Here is a 6,083-nt window from a genome sequence, read left to right as displayed (position 1 = left end):
TTCAAAGACCAAATTAAGGCGATACGCAGGGTTGGCAAAATGTCCTTTACCCCTGCTCCTCAACGACGCCCACCAAAATCATCGCAGAGACGCGCACCATCTCCCCCGTCTCCATCACCGTGCCTACGTCAACCACCTCGCCCCCCCTGGCAGCATGTCCTTTACCCCCGCCCTTCAACAACGCCCACCAAAATCACCGAAACAGAGACGCGCACCATCTCCCCCGTCTCCATCACCGTGCCTACGTCAACCACCTCCCCTCCCTTCAAGAAAGCATCTGCAGTCTCCGAAGCCTGATAAGGATGTGTGTGTACAAAACGCAACAAACTCTTACTGATATGTGCTGGGTCCAGGCTCAAGGGCGTATGGCACTCCCAACTCTTTCCAGGACAAGCCAGGGCCCTGCGTGCCAGTAGCTTTGCCGATATCTGTGTTGATAGGTACATATGTAGCAGCTCATTTCAGACTCCAGCTTACAGCTTCCTGCCTACGAGCTGCCTAAGACCAGTATTGAGGAATGTTAAGCCCTCCCACTATTTTCCAAGAGGGCGTTGCCAGATTTTCAATTTCAGGTTTTAACCAGGAGATGGCGCTTCATTCACAAATACAGAAAGACAAGTTTCATGGACTTTCAGTTGTGTTTTGAAGAGCATTTGAACAAATCAATATTTTAGATCGACTAAAGTATATCTAATATTGTAATTCAATAATATATAGTCTTTATATATTAAATAATCCTAATGATAATGTAAATGTTTACATTACACTTCTTTATTTGTTATGCTCATACTTTTACCTTTACAATCGTTTGCTTTAATATGCAGCATATTTTTTGTATATTTTTGTGTTTGCTTCCTCCTACTCCCTTTCGGACACATACTGTATGATTTATTATTATTATTAATATGAAGATATTATTAAGATAAGATAGGGTGTTACTTTATTGATTGAACATTTTAGTTTAGAATGTGCTGTCCCACGGTAATTCAGAAGGCTCACAGATCACATTCCGACCATTATTTAAAACAATAGGTGCTTTCACACCGTCTACAGTTTGATTTGTATAGAGGGAGCTCTGTGGCTGAATGGCCAGCGATTAGGTGTGGCGCATTTATCATAGGTGATCAGAGCTAACTGCCTGCCGTCAGATTTCATTTAAAAAATAGATCTGATTTTAAGACTATTTCTGCGCTCATAAAGAATGATAAGAATAAGAATAATGCGTATTGAACTGGTTTCATTAATTAGTGAGTTTATTTAACACTAGAACCGCCAATCGGGTTAATTTGTGTGATGTGTGTTTTGTGTGTGCAATGTAACTTTTTTTCAATAAAATATTAAAGTCTCCCAGTCCGTGACTTTTCCTGAAAGTGTGTTATCTAGCACCCTATGTTGTTAAAAATTGCATTCTAATAGCGGGATTTGACGGTTTTTGGTAGGCTTATACAAAAACCTCTGGCGGTTCTAGTGTTAAGGTAATTAGGTACAGTAGAAGCCCCTTTTTTATCAGTAACGAATTTAGCAGTTGAACATAAAAGTCAACTAACTGAGGGTCACTTGCAATGACAGTGTTGTGTCTAACTGTAAGCTTGTCACTCAGAGTAACCTACAGTTAATTTAGCTGCTGTAGAAGAAAGATCAGGGGGGGAGGGGGGAGAAAGCTGTGGTTGATGGGCCATTAGTTGTGTAAATACACAGCGGAGAGCTGCCGTTTCATTCAGACTGTTTAAAAAACGGTAACAAAAGACTATTTTTCTTAGCGGATGCTAATCAATAAAAACATTTTCTAAATCCATAAAAGCATTTAAATTAATATTGGGAGTCATGTCGTTACTTTGTTGAGAATGTGGCCATGTAATAAGCGGGATAATTTGCAGCGACTTGTTCCTTATGGGGAAAATAACACCCGTCATGCAGATCAAGATCCCTCCGCTATGCGTTGGGATCCTGATCTGCCGACGAGGCTCCATTAAAATATACATATTTTTAGTGAATTACTGAGTTTAGGCACGTTAATAACGTTTTAATGAAGTTGAATACAGTATATTCATATGTGTCATTGATTTCATGTCAATTGATTGATGAGATTATTGTTATTTAATCTAATAAATTAATGGGATGTATGTAATTATAACACAGGGGAAGGTTACTGTTCACCCACAATAATAAATAAGATGGGCAATGGTTGTAATTGTTAAATATTTATATTATAATAAAATAAATAATATTTATACATGAACAATAATTTTTCCTAAACTTCTGCTTTCAGAGGTAGTCAAGTTATTACTAAAAAAACAATAATAATCCACTGAATAGTCTATGGAAAATAACTGCAAGCAAATAATCAACAATTACAACCATTGTACAATTTCTTTTAAGTTTGGTTAAAACAAATAATAGTTTTTTCATTGATATATTTGGCATGCACGTAGACACAAAAATGCTCTATGTGGATGCACACTAACCTTTCCCTGTTATTATTACATGCATCCCATGAATTTATTAGATTGAATATGCCTCATCAATCAAAGATGAACATTTCAAGTTGTTTATTTATTTAAATGAAGTACTGTTTAAGTCTTTATCATATGAATTCAGGGATAATATTGTAATTGTGAAAGCCAAGGCTTGTAGTTTATGGGCAACATGACTGTTGTAATTGTGTGCATCTTATTCTTTGTCATGTTCTCAGTTCTTATTACTTTATTAAGGCCTGCTTCATTATGTACCTAAATGTGTGTTCTCTATTACAGACAGATTTTCAAAGATTTCCGTTTTGCTGCAACTGGATGAAGTGGACTTGTAAGTTGTGCAGGTTTTCCAGTTACAATGAGAAGGCAACATTCACAGTTGCAGACTTTTACATATTTTCTATATGTCTGTCTCCTCAGATTCAGGCAGAGTTCCAGAGAATTGTCACTACGGACCTGCTTTCATTGTTTCTGGATGGACTTGATGGCCTGGCATTGCTTGAGGTCAACAATGGTGCATCCAGGACTGGAAAGAAGCCGGCACTAAAAGGCCTTTTGGACTGCCTTGAGAAAGATGTAAGTGGAGATGCTGATGACCATCATTTAGCCACCATTTGTTTGCTACAAATGTTTATATCCCACTGCATTTGTTGTCCTGCAGGACACAAATGAGAGGAGGACTGCTGCTCTCTTGGGACTATCACACTACATGTCTGGCAAAAATCAGGAAAATGTCATCAGGATGTGTGATGTAAGATCATAACTGTCTTGAATTACTTTATGTAATTGTAGATTTTAACATAAATCACCCTGTGCCCAAAGTTTCCTTCAAAAGTAATGTTTACAATTACCTTAATTTAACTAAAATAATTGCAATAAAGAATGATACATTTAATATAAACAAACAGCAAGAAAACGTAACTATTAAATAATATAAATAGCTCAAACTGTGAAAAAAAAGGCAGTTGAAATGATGTTCCATCACATTGCACTTCTACACTGTGAACTGTAGATTTTAGCTTCTATGTTTATAGCAGAAGCCTCTTAATTAGCTTTGTAGAGAAAAAGTACTTGTAATACACTGAGCTCACTTTTATTTCTCCTTTTTTAAGGCTCATGGAGACACTCTCGAGGAAGCCATGAAGGTGATGCAAGTTGGTCTACTCATAGGCTACGAAGGTGAATGGGATGCCTTTCCTCAGCAGATCTTCAATGTGGCAGTTGTGGTCGAGGAGACAAATGTGCTCCACAACCTGAAAGATGTGGCTTTGCGATGCTTCTTGGACTAATATATTGCTTCAGTCTTCAGTATACTCTGGAAATGAAATATTCACTTGAGTTTATCCAGAGGGTTGTTATGAAGATACAGCCAGACCAAGCCTCTGCCACAATACATGGACGAAAAAACAAACTAGGTAGATCATCAAAGAGTGTAGAAAGTGAGCTCAATTTGGTGTTGTTCATTTGTATGTTCAAGTATTTTGTGTCTCTACAGTGACATGTTTTTTAAAAAATAAAATGTTTTAGGTTAGTGAGAATTCCATTTATGTTGGAAGTGTCACGAAAAACTTGCATTTTAATAGGACATTTAATGTTCATTTCAGTATTTACTAATGTCTTGAAAGAGTCCTCTCCTGCTGATGTTCAGAAAGCTCTCTATTTGTTTCGTACTGTTTGTGCTGCACCCTCTGTCCTATTTGTAAAATTAATAACATAAATGTGATGTTATAATTTGTATGCATGTATATCTGTTGTATACTGTATGTTTATACTTGAAAAATAAAAATATTTCAGCATCTGAAGTAACTTCAAGCCTTATAGGTGATCACAGCTAACTGCCTGCCGTCAGATTTCATTTAAAAAACAGGTCTGATTTTAAACTTGTATCTTCAGTAGACTCGATTACTGCAATGTTGTTTTCACAGGCCTCACTGCTTTCACACCGTCTACAGTTTGATTTGCGTAGAGGGAGCTCTGTGGCTGAATAGCCAGCGATTAGGTGTGGCCCATTTATCATAGGTGATCAGAGCTACGTGTGATTCACATGGGGGGATGGGCACATAAGGCACACACACACACACACACACACACACACACACACACACACACACACACACACACACACACACACACACACACACACACCTGTAACTGCCTGCCGTCTGATTTTAAGACTTTCTGCGCTCATAAAGAATGATAAGAATAATCAACTGATTTAATTAATTAGTGAGTTTATTTAACACTAGAACCGCCAATCGGGTCAATTTGTGTGATTTGTGTGTGCAATGTAACTTTTTTCAATAAAATATTAAAGTCTCCCAGTCCGTGACTTTTCCTGAAAGTGTGTTATGTAGCACCCTATGTTTTTAAAAATTGCATTCTAATAGCGGGATATGTTCATGGCCATGTTACCATTTGAAACCTATGAGAACATGGTCAGAATCACAAACTGGAGCGGGAGCAAAGGGGAAATGCCCCTTCCCCTCAATGTGAGGCAGACACTTGAGTCCAGTGTCTCCCGTCGGTTCCCATGCCTGACCAAGGACCAGTGGCATAAAATTAGCGAAGAAGCATGGTTGTCATGGTTACCCTTCTGTTTATTCTCCGCGGTGGGGGCCGAGCAAGCCCCCAGGTAGTGCGCCGGACTCTGAGTAGAATATTCGTCGTGGCCAAACGGCGGTACTACACTTCCTTTAGGTTGCTGGGCCCGGAAACACTTTTTCCCATTGAATTACATGGGGAAAGAATGGTATGTAAATCGTTGGATAATTTTTTTTAAACTAAATAAACCACCCAGTATGAACACTTGTATAGCCCTCCCTCTGCATTATGAACGCCCATCTAACCCACAGGACCGCGCCGCCCGGCACGTTCATGTTACGTGTTCAGCAGGTTCAGCACTACATGCGTTTATCTTTACCCATGGATGCACAATAACAACGGACCCATATCGTCTCACTGCCATCCCACGGAGCTGTAATAATGGATATATTGCACATGTTTGCTATAATTCCTCATTTGTAAAATATTATACTACATGGGCTGTATGATTCAATCTTGTACCGTAAATGTTGTATTAAATAAAGTTAATATTACCGACGTTAGATTAACGTCCCTGTAGCTACTTATTGCACTAAGAAGCTTATTGCACTGTATATATATATATATTAATATACATATATATATACAGTGCAATAATTATTTGCATTTTGGTTAAAGTTGCGCATGCGCTATGAGCGCACATCCGGGTACTTCTCAGGCATGCCGGGTAATCTGTGACGTTTCGCTCTCTCAAAGGTTGGACCATTTTATCATCATGCGCCAAGCAACTCTCATAGGAATTAATGAGGCCCCGCCTCCCACGCTGTATCCAGTCAACGTGTATTAAAGTTTAAATCTTCCGGACAAAATTATAAAAAGTGCCGGTCAAAGGTCTTCTTTGTTATTTATTGAGCTTTAAAACAAATGAATAACGACTCTATATAATAATAAAATACACGGAGCCTCTCTTTTTCCTCCCTCTCTTCGGACAGCATCAGTGTCTGTTTGATTGATTGATTGATTGAAAAGTTTATTAACACTTTGTATATTGGGTACAGTACAGTACAGCTC

This window comes from Notothenia rossii, assembly GCF_949606895.1.
Source record: "Notothenia rossii genome assembly, chromosome: 1".
Classification (NCBI taxonomy): Eukaryota; Metazoa; Chordata; class Actinopteri; order Perciformes; family Nototheniidae; genus Notothenia; species Notothenia rossii.
The sequence above is the reverse complement of the archived record's forward strand: the minus strand, read 5'-3'. Positions refer to the sequence as shown.